The 16777-nt window shown below is 37.2% G+C and overlaps 1 protein-coding gene across 2 annotated transcripts in view; it reads right to left on the reverse strand.

Moving 5' to 3' along the window:
- Positions 1-16777, reverse strand: part of LOC100652305 (rho GTPase-activating protein 7) — a 351036-nt gene that overhangs the window by 303340 nt on the left and 30919 nt on the right. The window lies entirely within an intron of this gene.

Consider the following 16777-nt stretch of genomic DNA (forward strand, 5'->3'; position numbering starts at 1 on the left):
TAGCCAACAGCAATAACCAGAGGAAGAGACGAATGGCTGAAGCGGTCTTGGTTGTTTTAACGTCGATTCGCTCAATTAAGTTCCAGATTTAGACGTTTAACTGCGAGCACCTTCTTGCGAAGATTTTATGAAAAGTAAATATGACACGAAGTATTGTAAACGTCTATCGTACTTTGAAAATTAAAAAAAAATTTGTTCGCAAATAGGAAATTTCTTTTAAGTTTAAAAAATAAAGTTTGAAATATCTCCAATGAAAAAGTGAAAATATATTGAACGAGAATAAGTTAAAAGAAAAAAGAAGTTATTTTCAAGTATCAATTTCATTAACTTTTGTTCTTTATCAATTTAAGTTCAAGCATAAATGTTTATAACTTATCGACAAAAAATATTGCATATTAAACAATTACATAAAATATTTCTCGGAACAAAATAAATTACGATGCCATATGTAACGAGTAAAAGTCATAATAACATCATGTTACGACACACTCGTTAAAACGATTCGGATCCCTGAAGTGATTTACGTAACATATCGAAAGTGAGTGTCCACACACTTCCACCCGTCCCAAGCCGTCTTCTCAGCAAGGCGACTGACTGCATTTTTGGTAACACGTGATTGTACGAGAACTTGCGTGATCCGCATTCACACCTGCGTACTCGTGTTTTCTACGTGCACGAGGACCACGTTCCAGGAAACGGTGAATTCGAGTCATGAGTTCACTGACACATCGGATTCTCCCATTCATAAAAGCTAACATGTACAGTAATGTCTCAGAAAGTATAGTTTGAAATGATTCGCATAATACAACTTCGTTATTCGTACCATTTCTTAGAATCTACTCGAACGAGCGACTCTTTAAATTTACTAGCAGGCGATATAATAAAATAAGAATGGACGATTCGTCGTTTTAAGTTTCCAAAAATGAAATTTTTTAAATTATACACTGAGCATGGACAAATTTTATTTTGAATTTTAGATTTGAAGTAATGAATTATCCCATTAATTTCGTTATCTTCATACACAATAATATAAGAAAAGCATATTCTTTTACTTTAAAGTAAAATAAACCATTCTCGAGTAATTACTTCTTGACAATAAACATAAATCTGCAAGCGATTTGAATTTTAATAATAATTCGAACTTTAAATATTTCTATAAAAAATACGACTCTCCGATCTCCGCTGCGTTTTCTGATACCTTCCTACACGCATGCACTTGCACACTCGGCTATCATAATACTAACATTGGCGCACGTTGAGGAAACGCATTATACCGCAGCAAGTTCGCACTTGAATTCAATCAGGTCGAGTGCTCCTTGTTCATCAATGAAACGTACCAGTCAAACAATTTATAAGAATGGATTCTTGGCCTTCGTCGTCCGCAAATCGGTGTCAATTGCTGTTTTAATAACAGTTACGAATGCGTGTGACAGTTTGTATCGATACCGTCGATCTTGGTGTACGAAAGGCAATTAATGGAAAGGTAATTACGTCGCAGGTAACTAGAATCGAGATCAATACTTTTAAATAGCAGGATTAGTGTATGACAGAATTCTTGAAATAGTTTCGATGGTTTTCCTAGGTTAAGATTCATTGATACACTCGGCATTATATAATCATAATGTGCATTTAAGAGATGCTGACGATTGATAAATAGGAATAAAATTAAACGTTCATGGTGCGTAATATTTTACGGTTAGATACAACATCCGCTGGCATAGTGATTTTCCGCTGGTATAATCTGTCCCATTTAAATCAAGATTAGACCGACACCGCGTCCGTTGTATTCAAATCGAGATATTACGACGAGATCGCGGTGCAACCTGAATTATCAACCTTCATAAATCTCTAATGTATCGCATAAAGACATAATGAATAGATAATAAACAGTTTTATGCATGAAAAGTGCTTAACTTTATTAAGTAATTGCACGCTACGCTAGATTTTTCAGAATGATCCGAACGTTTAGCCGCGATTATCGAGAATAGCGGTACTTTCTTTTATAACTATGCATAAAATATCGCACGGCAAACAGAATATCGACGTTTGCCGTCGCATTCCTGAACATCGCCGCTTCAGAAGCACCGAACCAACTGAAATTTATTAAGCTTCCCGCGTATACGTTTCAAGCTTATACAATTATTGCCAGAGTTCCTTTCCCTTCTCTATATCCAGCCTTTAAATACACAGTTTCATTTTAAGACACCTCTAAATGGCGGTTCGAAACACCTTCGCATTCCTTTCGCATTCCTCAAAAACAAGCTCCCCGACACGTTCCTCCCTTGGAAGAATTCTACTCGTGTTAGACACGAAAGTTGTACACGCTTCTTTCGACAAGCGTAACATTCAAACGACACGAGCTACCTACGACGTTTGCCATTTCCTCGGTGCGAAATATTCAAATCTAACGATTGTTTCACTTTTTTCTACGCTTTACTCTTTACGCTAAGGCATTCAGCTGTACATAATAGAACACGTGGTGTATATTTGTTCACCATGGAATTTGACTTTAATCCACTACGTGAAGTTAAAATTTATTGTCCGTTTTTAGAATCGACGACATACTGGGTCAGTTAAACTATTCATGGCTGTTGTGAGGCTGTGGATTTACTTATATATATATATATCACAAGATCATATTTCACGATACCGTAATTATAACAATTAATTACAATACTAACAAGATGATGTTTTTATAAGTTGCTGTATACAAGCAACATAAAGATGCAGACAAAAATTTAAAATATAAAATGAAGAATTCCTTCCTCTTTTTACAATTGAGGCTTCTCAAGAATTCTTAGAAGCATTTTTAACCGTTTTATAATACAGCAGAAATAGGAACAAAAAATGAAGAAATTCTTTTTTTTCCTATTAAAATTGAAACGTCACGAAAATACTCAGAATTATTAATTCATTTTATTCATAAAAAATTACTTCGTCTACTTGTAAAATGCACCAAAAATCATTGTATATCTGTGCCAATCACCCATTACTCAACCGACAAGCTCAGCCTAAAATGAAATTTCGAAGCAAGCCAAGAACTAAGAAAAGAATTACACTCTTGGATCCTAAGCGACTGTTCCAAATGCTCCTCGTTCTTCACAGTTTCGCCAGAGCCAAATCGTCGATGGGGGTTGAAAATTAACGAGGTACTAACGTAATCTGAGCAGCGAACGCATCCGACACACCCAACCGGATGTGCGGCAGTCCCACAGTTCCACCCACACAGGCAAATAGTTGGCTTCCACGTGTGAACAGGCGGTCGGGTGCAGCACCCAGGGAGAGACGCGGCTGCTCACGCAGCTGCGTGCATACACGCGTGCAATTCTCAGTGGACCGACACACGAGGACACGGTTCTGCGTTATATACCTGGTTGCTCGAACAGGCTGGGAGATGAAGAGTGAAAGTACCGAGGAGCCTGGGTACAAAGAAGTCATTGAGGAATTCGAGGGAACGACGTTACGGTCATTGGCCGGGGAAGGATTCTGCATTTCTGGCAAGGTTGCGGTACTGCAGCGCAGCCGTTGAAGTGCAAGGTTAATTGTGGCTCTCGCGTTAATCAAGCTATCGAACGCAAGGCTAACTGCATTCGAACGTGCACGATATGCCGATAATACTCTCGATATACAGTTGAATATTAATTTTCGATCGTGATCCGAGGTGGTCTATTATTAAATTGTTATTAACCCCTTGTCGACGCGGGCGACTCTTATATATAGATCAGCAGTGCCTTTCCCCTTCATTTTTTCGTAATATCGTCGATATGAATGAGAAAGAGATACAGGTCGATAGAACTGATCGTTTATTTTATATATGTGCTCACGTTTGATTAACGATTGGACGGTTTAGGCGGTAAATTTAATAGGCGCGTATCTTTCCATCGATAGATGTCACCTTTGCATCTAGTGGTTATTAACGTTGCTTTTTGTTGTTAGAAGTATGGTAATTGGGACATTATTATGTCGCACGAATATCTTTTCAGAGAGAGGTGCACTGTCGACGTTTGTTTTACGATACAAGCGTGTCACTATTATAATCTCAGGCAGACTTGAAATAAATGTTCATAGGATTTTGATTAGTCGCTTTAATACCAGAAATATAAGTTTCTGCATTTTCATTTTCTCATTCCTTGTTATTTTCATTTGAGTTCCTGTAATATAATTTTGGCTTTTCTACTATTAAATTGCTTAGAGTCATCATAAATTTGTCATCATCATAAGATTAAACATTTAAGACTCTCAAGAAACCCAAAACTTGGTCAACTAACAGTCAAATTCTTAATATTTCCTTTTTAGCAGACACTATCATAAAAGAGATCCAGTCATTCATTTAACAGTTTCACAAAATCACCAACGAAATAAGAGGAATTTTTATCGGAATCTTGTAAAGAATGGTCAAGACATTTGCCTTTCGAGAAATGGAAATGAAATTGGAGGTCAAAGTTCGATCGCAAACGATCGTAAAATAAATTAGCAATCACGCACCGATATTAGGCACGTTTGTGATTGGCTACAAACAGCTAATTCTCGGTCACAGGTCCGGTAAGTCCACCGTATTCTCTGGCCATTCGTTATCCTAATTGGAAGATTCTTTCCGGATAAACCGAGTCTTTTTTATATTCCTCGTCGATTTAACCTCGACTGCTACAAGCATCATGCAGGGTATTAATGTGTATTATCCGGTTAGGCATTCTTTGGTTTGTTTCCTTCTATCGTTCGACGACTATCGTCGAACTAAGGATCTTCGAAGCAGAAAACCATCTGGTCGTTTCGATGCGAACGATCGCTTAACCTGCGCTGAATGAACTTTGATCTTCGAACTGTTTTAGCGAACGCCATATATTTCTGCTTTTTTTACTGTGATTAGTCTTTTCCCCTTTTTAAGTAGTTCGTGTTTTATGTCTATGGAGCTAATTGTGAATTAATGAAAACCAATAAAATATTTTTATCGAATTAGATTTTTCAGTAACGGAACATTAACATGAGATGAAACGGGGGAAAATGTTAAAGTTTGCTAATTAATTTTTGTACCTTTTGTGTAATTATTTGTATATAATTACAACAAATTCGTCCAATTGATACTTATGCGTAATTTCCAATTATGTGTAATTGTAATTAACCAATAAACATAAATTATTTATATACATAAAAACGAAACATTGTATTACTTGATAATTATTCTTTTTAAAATATGTGACGAATATTATATTCAAATAATCTTTACACCTTTCATACATTTTGTAATAGTATTTCGCAAGAATATAGAATACTTTATAACGTTCCAAAGACACACACATTTTTCCGTAGCAATTGAACCTGTTCAACATGAAACAAGAGAAACGAGACACACCACGAAGTACTGGATCGCTGGAACCGCTTTAAGTGGCATTTTCTGTGGACTGGCAGCGTCCCTCGCGAATTCAGTTGGAAGCCGTCCCTCGTATATTTTACCAGTTCCATCTCGACCCGCTCTATTTACCCATATACCGCGTTATTCGCGCGTTACAATTTTATTTACGTTCCGCCTCCGAGCGTACACAAACCTCTCGTCGTTCGCCAGAGATTTGCATGCGAACTTGAACGTTACGTAGGAATTCCAAGGCCGTACACGTCCTTTCGAATGCCCACGAACATGATTTCTCTGAACTGAGTACTAGGGTTTAAACAAATTCAGATCACTACAAAATAATTGCACATAAGAAAAGAATACGATAGAAAGAGAATGATTGGAAGAAAAGGTGTTGAAAAATAAGGCGAAAATTCCTTCCAAGATATATTTTCAATTATTCGCTAATTGAAGAGACTGCTACTCCCTTTCATTAAAAACCAACTCAAAACCAGATCATCCTTTCAAGTAATACATTTTGACATTTTGAAATATAAATCTTTCAAATATGAAATTTATATCTTTTTCTCCTACAATACAATAGATACAACATTCGAATTGTCTCCTTATGGCTGCAATTTTAATCCAATTACGTAACCTGGTAAGTTGTTCACAAAGAAGAGAAAGCAATTCCGAGAAATGACTGATACACAATAAACCTGAATGTCTGAAAGGCGATCAAGCAATTACTTACGCTGCAAAAATCCGCAACTGCTACGTGTGTCGCGTTCCTTGATAACGTTCAAGCTGATTTCAGCTATTCAATGCAGATCGAGCGCCATCGAGCCTTTGTTAACCTTTCATTATTATGCATTGAAAATCGGCAAACGATCGAAGAACCGACAAACATACGACTTCGCGTCGCTTATTAATTGTTCGTGGCGTTACTATTTATCTTTGCGACATTAACGAGAAGTGTCAACGCAGGATATTTGCGATTGCGACAACCAGTCGATTGCACACGTTCTAATGGTCATGCTGTTTAATTGCGTCTAAAGTCGCGGTACGGCTACATTTCGAGTTTCTACAGATGCAGTCTGCACGATGAAGATATTACCGCAAGTGACATGGAAAATAAAGACAATCGGAAACGAAGCAATTAACATCGAAGTAATAAAACGATGCACTTCTTAATTTTCTCCTCTTCTTTTATTTTTTCTTTTCCTATTTTTGCGACAATTGCCATGCATGCCATTAGCAACAGATACCATCTCATAGGCAACATAGTGGATTCATGGGAGCCGCTAGTTATTAAAAACGATACTCATCAAGCGATGCTCATTAGGATGCCGTAATTTCAAGTGGCCTAATAAATGCGTGACTCAGCGAGCGCCGACTGTGCTCGCTTCGTGTAAATTACATCTGAACATTAGATCGTGTTCAAGTAGCACTGGAAATGATACCGGTCGCGGAACGCGACTCGAGATGCAACTTTGTACGAACCGCTCTTTTATTGTCCTTCTTTCATTGCCGAGTTGCACGACTCATTATGCCACGTACGAAGTGAACAAAAAGCTTAATATAATCGATTCCAATGAGACGAAAAATTTATTCATCGATTACTTAAAATTCTCCTATAAAATCAAAATAACGCAGGATGTTGTTTTTATAATCTAGAAGGGAAAATGCCAATTCTGTTCCCAATTTATTATCATTGAAGCTTAATTAAAATGAAAAAGTGTTAGTGTAGCAAATGTGTACTTGTCTACAGATAACTAAAAGAAAAACTAAATAGGACAAACAAAATTTAAGTCTTTAATTAAAAGGTTTCAATGAGCGAGACTATTCGTAATAATACGTTCCCTCGTAAAACTTATTTAAAGAGATTATTAAAGGAAAATAAAATGTTTTAACGATAGAGCCACAAGCTGTCGCTATAGTGGATTTTCATAACGAAAGTGTTAATTAAATTTTTTCCTTTCATATCAGTGTAGAATTTCGTTTTTCGTCGATTTTCTATGTACCAATCAAGATCTTTTCCACCGGTAATTATCGATAATTATGATATAAAATAGCTTCTTTCCAACTGTATAGCAATAGAAATGTTTAAAGTAGCAGCGATTACTTACAAATGATAAAATTAGGTTAATAATAATTACTGCTTTATAATGTGCTTGAATATTATTGAACATGGAAGGTGGTCTTTAATTCGAGGCTAATACTGGAGTTCTGATTGCAGTAAGAAATTCAGTGAAATTAACGTTAATTGCTAGTTTTCAATAAGTTATCGTGCTAACCTGTATTAATTTCCTTAGCTACTGACCTAACTTAATCGTATAATCGATCGCGTGATTACTATAATTTCCATAATTTATTTCAAGCGAATTTATTCATTTTTATATTTCAGACGTATTTGTTCTAGTAAAAATATTTTTATGCAAGACAAACTAGTTATCGATTTAAAAGAAAAAAATCTTATGTTGATCGTTGAGAAGTTGAGCCATAAACAAGGCTCGACGAAAATACGACTTCATGGGAATCGATAAAACCACCTTTTTTCAAAGATTGATAAATGGATATGTCTACGAATATTCGAGGAACTGTTGGTCGTTAAAGAATTAACGCAGAGATCACAGTAGCTTGCCTCTAGACTTCTTGAGAAATTATTTGCATTATATTTTTTACGTTTTTCGGCTATCGTATGAATAAAATATCGTGTTTTCCTTGTAAGTATACGTTTTCTAGAAACCCGCGTTCGCATGAAATTACGATTTGTTATTCCGCTTCGCCGTGCAGCACGGTTTGATGTAAACTGCTTTTGATGCTTTGAGAAAACATTTATATTCCCCAATAAACTGAAAAACATCCTGTATATTGTTTCGATGACGAATTGTGTATACATTAGTTCTGTCCAAAACAGGACTTCTTTTAATTCAAATAAACTTTGTTTACATAATCACTTTATAAGCTATTTTATAAACTGATAAATTTAAATTTATAAGAATAGACCAAAAAACTTGTGTTTCATAAACTTAATTTTCTACATTTGCAATTAGATAAAATAATTAAGATGCTTGGATAACTGTCTATTATCATAATTTGCAATGACAAAACTAATATTTTATTAGAAAAACTTTAGGATGTAGAAAATATAAGTACTTTATTTTTAAAAAATTCCTTACTCGAAACATTCGCCAGTAAAATGTGTATTACATAATACCAAGAAAAATAGCTTTTACGGTGTTATTTCTCTCAAAAGACTAAACAAAACGGAATAAATTTATTTTCACAAAGATTCGATCGAAACGATATACATACGACGATCGCATCGATTGACATTCGCGTTGAACTTGATCTCGCTGCCGCGCCGCGCCGCCGATACCAATGCATCACGGCATAAATCGTCTTCTGGAGTGACGCGCGACGCCAGCAGATAAAATCTTCGGATGCAAAATGAGCAAACTAAGAGTTAGAATGCGGCGCCTGAGCGCGACAACAGGGGGGAATGTTGGAATACGGAATGACATCCGGCTGGATGACTCTAGTGGGTTCCTGGTATCTTGAAACTCTTTGGAATTCTCTTCGGTGGCCCGAATGCCTGCGCCCCCAACGGAGATTCTTTCCGCGTACGTGATCTATGCCATTTCGTCAGGGATAAAAGCGCTTCAAGTCAATACACTGCTACTAAACCGTACTAAACTTTACACTGAATTAGAATTATACAATCACCTGTACACTTAATCGTACGAACGCTAAAGACATTTTTAATCTTGGAAAATTGTTAGATGTTTCGTTGTTTACCATATTTGCGGAAGGAATTTTATTTTTCTGGTGTTCACGCGTTTGACGTTATTCTTTTAGATGCGTGATTTGCAGAATTAATACGCTAATGCAACAATTTTTTTGATACATTTAATTTAGACTTTAAACAGAAGAAAATAGTATTATTTTGAGAAAAAGTACAAGAAAGAATTTATTAGGTTGTCCGAAAAGTTTCTTTCGTTTTATAAAGAAATAATAGACGCACAATGTTTTTTGTTTTATATTAGTTTATTGAATTATGCATAAACGTAATAATTGAAATAGAACGAAATGGATCATACCTAATTCAATAAAATAATATAAAATAGAAATTGTTCTTCATCTATTATCACCTTGTGAAACGAAAGAAACTTTTCAGACAACCTAATAAATATGTCTTGGTTGATCTCGTATTTTACATGTAAGTTGCAATATTCCTGATCATTTATAACAAAAACACGAATTTTCATGAAATCGGTATGCAACATAAAATTACTTTTAAACTACCAAAATTACTGACACCGTTGTAAAAGTTGAAAATTGAACTTGAAGAAAAATCGCTGCTCTACCCAAACACAATCTACAATTTCGTTCCAACAACGGAGTCAATTTCTATCCAATCGGTAGAAATATTCCCGAGTCAGAGTGGTACGAGGAACGAATGCATTCAGATTTCCGGTCTTCGTATTTCGGATCACGGCTGATCTCAGCAATCTTCACACCCGAATCAACCGATGTTTCAATATATAAGGCGAGTACTAATCCAATTCCTACATATCTTCGTACGAATTCCACTCGTCTCTCAATATTCCATGCAAACTACAAACATTTTGTATGCAAACTGCAACCTGTTCGCACGTTTATCTATAGGCGATTCCTTTATTTCCAGATCCACTCGCTTCCATTAACATGGACGTTACCGATAATCGTGAAACCATTCGAAAACAATTTTGCTCGAGCATATTCCACAGGGACATCACGTTTCTTGACTACAGTCACAAGTGCGCAGTCGCATTTCTCGTAACTCTTTCTTTCGTTAGTCCGTCGTTGTGTCGTGTACCACATTTTTTCTAACTTTGAAAATCGGTCGACGATTCTTACTTGAGATTCTCTAAGTTCATGGGGGTATGTTTTCCTTGGATTGAGGGCGTAGATCGACGAAGGCGTTGAGAACGATGCTTTAATGCAAATACGTTTCGTACAGCTCGAATACGATAGCACACGTCGTGCTCGAGGTGGCGGATAATAATCAGAACGGAACGCGGCGACCTGAAGCGTAAACGCAAACGCTAGCTGCAGTTCTCGCGCGCAGTAACGCTCTATCTGCATAGCTATCTTCCGATCTCGGTAACACGTACGCGTACCGCGTGCACACGCCGGACGGGCTCGAGCGCGGAATAAATTCGTGTCCTCGACGTCGCGGGGGCTGATTGAAATTTTAAGCCGTCGAACGAGCCCGGATTATGGGAACCGACCATGAGAACCCGCGCAGGACATGGAGCAGCTTGATCACCGAGCTGGCGAAGCATTGTGGTTCTGAGTTTATTTGATTCGTGCGTGGTGGATGAAAGAAATGGTCATGGTTGAAGATTTCAATAAGATTCAAACGATTTTTAGAAGTAGAAGTAAATTGACGAAATTTATTGTGAATGCTGGCAAATGCTTGTAAATGATATGTATTCGTAGAATTACATTTGTAGCAATGGAACAGTTTTGGATGAAACAGATCAGGTAAATGTATAATAATAATCCAATGTTGTATAATTCAAACTGAATTAGAAGCATACTACCGCTTGACGGCTTACTAGTTACAGCGACCGAAAGCAGCTTGAATCGATCAAGCTCTTTTCATTGTGCAAGCTACAACTCTTCGAAACAGATATCACAATTTGTAGTTGCATTCATGTTGACATATTGCAAAAAGCTTTTTATGATAAATACGTTTCACAAAAGAATTAAAATCTTGTGAAATATGATTATTTTGTGAGCCAAAATTCGCAGATAACTTAGCAGAAAACCAAGCTTGAAATATATTTTCATTATAGTTCGTATAGCTGGTGAAACTATAATCCCATTTACTGTCATCAAGCTGAATCGCTTTCTTATATAGACGTCCATTAGAGGATGTTGCACAGGGTTAAAACAGACATCATTTTGTAATTTAGTCGCCGAGGGTCAAACGATTTACAGCAACTCTCACAGATACGCGCATCAAGGAGAGATGTACCGCTCGTATGTAACTAAATTATGCGTCGGGCATCGTGCCCGATGTAACAACCTTTCGTTCCGACTACTACCAATCGATTTCTACATCAGACTGAAAACACGTGCTTGCCAGGATTTATACGCGAGGTCGGTTGAAACGATGGTCCATCATAAATTCTTTGAACGATACGATGAAAACAAGCCCACAAGCTTCTTTTTCCCTTTTTCTGGTTTAGTAAGATTAGAAATCGCGCTCCCGTTGTTTCGTGACGCAATTTCCAAAAATAGCTAGATCAAGTTTCTACACGAGAGTTGTAATTGATATGAACACACTTTACTCCTAAATATACTAATCGAAGAATCTACACTTTATTTTGCCTTTTGATGCAAATAAAAGATGTGACATATTTTCGCTGTGATGTAAGTTGTAGACTGAGATTTACATTTTAGTTTCAATTTTAAAAACGTCTAGAGAAAGTCACGTGTCTAATTTTACACAAAATTAGAAGTTTCCACATAGGAATACGGTAAAGATTCGATGAATTAATTGAAAATAGAGAATGAAAAGCCTCCAAGTATAACAACTAAAGAAGTATTCTCGCTGTTTCTATTTCCACAATTGCTAACCATTTTTTTCTTTTTTTTAATTGTCCTTCCTGATTACTATAAAAACTTCATAAAACGACACCATCAAACTCATGGATCCTTCTTCTTTCGTCCTTAAACCAAAGCATTAAATCTTGATTTCCTCAATAAAGTTGTTGCATGTTTTTCCTCATACCGTGCAAATGAACTTTCACTCGTTACCGTCCCAGAGAAATTTAACGAAATTCTCCGGAAGATCGCAATTCATCGAGTTTCGATGTACTTTACACGAGTTGATGGGATGCCGTGTTCCAGCAAGAAATTTTAAGCGAGGACTCGCAACTGAGGTGCTGTAAAAAGCAAGCTCACTTTCGGCGACCTACTGACTCACCTGTCTCCTGTGTGCCAGGTGAGCGTCGCAGAAGCTGTCGCGGCCAAGCGATCGAGCTGCCGATCGTCGACCGCAAACATTTCTCCACGATACACGATCATTAAGCAATAATTCCGAGCTGGTGATCGGCCACTCGGCCAATCTGTTACACCGTTTGTCCCTCCTACGCGGATCCCATGCGAACGGGTAGCTCGGTTGCGTTCACGGAGGCGTAAATTGCGTAGGAATAATAGAAGCTGATCGCTGACACAATGAACGACATTCCCGCGCATGACAATCTCCACTCGACGGCATAATCGTTCCACGGAACCTTTCCGCTGTTGGCCACTTAATTAATTTACCCAACATTCCAGCCCATTATACCAGTCCCTTGTAGCTATTTATTTTTACAGAGAACGTTTGGGAAGTTATTATAGTTATTGTTTCGTGGAAACAGAGATTTGTGGACTTTTTTGATACACTTGAGGGAATGTGAAATTTTTCTTGGAATTTTTGTAATGCCTAAGGAGTATGCGATAAAAAGAAATACGATTTATGAGCAGCTAATGAACAGGTATGTATTGAGTGGTCGTTAACATACTTGTTGGAAACAATTGTATTAAAATTTTCGAAAACATCCTTGCAACCTTTCCTTTACCTGTGAAGCGATGACGAACATTTACATCAGATTTGCTATCCTTCGAAATACTCAAAGATCAGTTTATAAACTGCTGTTGATTTCATGCTTTGCACAGCTCTCTGGTGAATAACAGTTTCTGGAAATCTAGGAAATTTAAATCATCGTTCTCGCGAACCATCAACCGCAATTACTACATATCTTCCTTGCTATAATAAATATTTTCCATGAAAGCCATTCAAAGACATCGAGAACTTGCATGTTCGTGTGATTTGCACACGAGTGTTGGAAATATCAACAAACTGCAAGATCAGCCCTAAATTTGACATGGTCGAAACAAGTCTCCTTAATCGTTTTAGACTTTGGAATCGAGGCTGTCGATGAGCGCTACTTCATTCCTTTCGCGACGAGAAAACAAGGATCCTGTTTGTACGACGTTCGTAAGGCTCCTTGACTACTAATCTCGCCGCAAATTCCATGGCCAAACTTTCAAAATAACCAACGGTTACCAAACAATTGAGTTAACCGATTAAATCAACTGTCCGATCGACGAATCACTTTTATCAATTAATTATTCGCCAGCTTCAAGGGAATTGCATATTATCCAAAATAGCGTTTAATCAGTGCAAGCTTTGGGCTTTAAATAATTAATTACAGATACATATTACGGATAGATAAATTATAAGATAGACTGCTCCTAAATAGATATTATACTGTTATTACATGTTAGATATTACTACATATATTCATTTTATATTCTATCTAAATGAGTGTGAATGCGAATGAGTGTATTTGAATTAAATTAACATGGTAAGCTATGACTTTTTGATATTTTAAGTAATTTCGTTAGAAGCTGTAGAATTTTGTTTCAGACGGTTCTACAATATATAAACTTTGAAAGAAGATTTTCGATGTGTATAATCTTTCGTAAAAATTTTCGTACACTCTACAAAAAGGCTATTCCTATTAAAACTAAATACTACAAAATTTCACTGTCAAGCTAACGCGTTTTACACCAACGCGATTAAAAGAGGTAAGAAATAAGTTTATAAATACCATGCGTTATATAAGTGTACGGTCATGTATCAACTGTAACAAAACTTATTTTTCTGTAAAAGAAACTTAACTTAACTTAATTTGTCATAAGAAAACTGCTTACGTAACTCCGCAATATACGAAATTAATTAGCAAAAGCTCTTCATCTAAGTTACTATCTTACCATGAATTTTCCACGAACGTCTCCCATGACATATTTAAACACTCGCCTAATGCCTCGTGGTTTATTTCTCTAGCAGCAACGCGAACATTTTAAGACGCACTAGCCAGTTCCAGCGCGTACCATCTGTCCAATTAATTCCGGCTGTTCAACGTAACCGCTTAATTAATTACCCGCGAAGCAATTAATTCGCTCATGGCCCCGTGTCGGTGAACATGGCTACAAAGCCTCGACTATCTAGCTTGCTTGAAAAAAGCAGTAAAGTTTCGCGTCATTCGCCTAGAAAGAAGGGACCCATCGCGCGATCAACGACAAGCTGAGCAACAGATGACTTAAACGGATCTCTGCTGTTTTTTACGAGCGATGACACAAGCGTTTTTGCTTTTTCTCCCGATCGTGCGAACGTGGAGGGTCCACCAAGTCCATCCACGAACCAAGGGAAACGCACTCGAGCCCTCGATTTCATCATTTTTCTTCGCTTTTGGCCTTTGACCTCTCAGGCTCCGCCTCGCCTTCTTTCTGTTCACGAAATATTCGTATACGGAGGATCGAGAGAAGCTGACGTTCTCAAGCAATCGAAAAACGGGAGAGTACGTTAGGATCGAAGACTGAACTCTGTGGGGAGCTACTTGACTGGGAAAGTAACCTTGACCAAATCTCTTTGACTGCTGGGATCCCTCTCGTGAAAGAAATATGCTACGTAGAACTTTTGACGGTTGAAACTTTGCAGCGACAGCTTCTGTCGAAATCGAAATGCTTGCATTTGCTAAAGGTTATTCTAATTTTGTACCTAGTTGAGTGTATTACTGTCGTAATAAATGTGAATTGATGTCTGATTATTTTTAGTAAATTGTGTATTTAGAAAAGCATTAGCAATTTCTATCCAGAATTTTTATCTACCTTTTATTCGGGATTTATTTAATATACCTAGGACCTAAATAACCGAATCTTTTTAATGAGATGAAGAAAACTGGATCATTAAATCCCTAACAAAATTTACCCTCTATTTAATGGGAGTTGTATTAGTGAAATTAACGGAAGTAGTAATTATTTACAAACCATTTATAGAATGTAACAGATTTATAGAATATCAGGAAAAGATCTTTCGAAGAACACACGCTAGATTTACCACTCGATAGAACATTAAATATTCTAAATCATATTGCCACCAATTATCTTACGATTTTTCCACTGGCTATATTCATCGCCGTTAACTACTTACGGCTTTAACAGTAAATGTATTATATACTGTGTCTGAAGCGAATCATTCAAATATCGTGCGCAATTCGCATTCAGTATTTCATACTGTTCCAATATGGAACTAAAGTCAAAGCTAAGATTGAACTGTGATGCCATAGCACATATATATACGTATGTTCTCCCTTCATTGTGTGTAATCCATAACAAGATAATGAAACATGTTGATGATGCATGATAGATTCGTTCAAGTTCTTCGTATCTTCTTTTTATCACTTCCTGTGCGAAAATCATGGCAAAAAAATAAAAAAAAAAAACAACGCCAAACTGGCAGAAAATTCTGAGTCACGCAATGCTGCAGAAATAGTGGGAGGATGATGGACTGCTTCCGCATCGTCTTCGTTTTTAGAAGCAACGTTCGACGTTGCAACAACGTGTGCCGACCGATCGAAATCCTCTGTTTGCTCGGTGTAAATATCGGTTTCGATGCTCGCCTTGCAATGTGTTGACATGCATCGGTGCATTACGAGGCCTATATACACTACTTAGACGAGCTACATCGACGCACCAACACGATTCGTAAGAAATAATTGCTTCGTGGGTCTCATGTACGCGGCCACGTACAAGCTTTTGACTCTCGCGAATGGTAACCGGTCACGCGCGTCTTTTTCTCATACCGCAGGAGCCTCGCGCCGTTTAAATTCGTTGGGTAGAGATTCTGGAACAGGTGTACCAATTTAAGCGGCGAGAGTAAGAAGGATTCCAATGATGCAGTATTACTTGCTATCGGTGAATATCTTTAGAGCTTGAATCGATGTAAGCTTTTGCTCTCTCTTTCTCGTGATTTCATAAAATCGTTGGTGATATTTAATCTGCATCCAAACATTAAAACGTACTAGAAGCGCAAGAAAAATATACCTACTTGTTAAAAAATGCTAAATAATTATGTAATAAAAACTAGTCCACAAACTAAGCGATAAGTGGTATCAAAAGACGATAGAATATAAAAAAAGAATAATTTGAATTATTTACAGATTATTCTTTAAATATCCAGTAACTATTAAAATTCCTTGTCTACCAGAGTGGATGTTTTTGAGATGCGAATTTAATGCGATTTCGCGTCAGTCCCCGAAACCGATAGGACGTTGAAAGACAAAACTTGAAGGCGAAAACTGGCTTACGCTTTCGGGTGTCATTCAAGGCATTTAGTTTTGTAGTCGAGGTCTCTAAAACAACCGCACCGCGGTAAGCAAAGACAGAATAAAAGGAAAGGACGAGGGGAAATAAGAAAACGACGTGTTGGACCTGGCGGTCATGGACAGAACGTGTTTTGGAATCTTACACAGCGGTCATGGCGTCACATTCAATATGTTGTGCACGGTTTCAGCGAAAATATCGATAAAGTAGATGATCGATTCCTAACTGAACTGTGTTGTATCG

This window comes from Bombus terrestris, chromosome 1 (assembly GCF_910591885.1).
Source record: "Bombus terrestris chromosome 1, iyBomTerr1.2, whole genome shotgun sequence".
NCBI classification, from domain to species: Eukaryota; Metazoa; Arthropoda; class Insecta; order Hymenoptera; family Apidae; genus Bombus; species Bombus terrestris.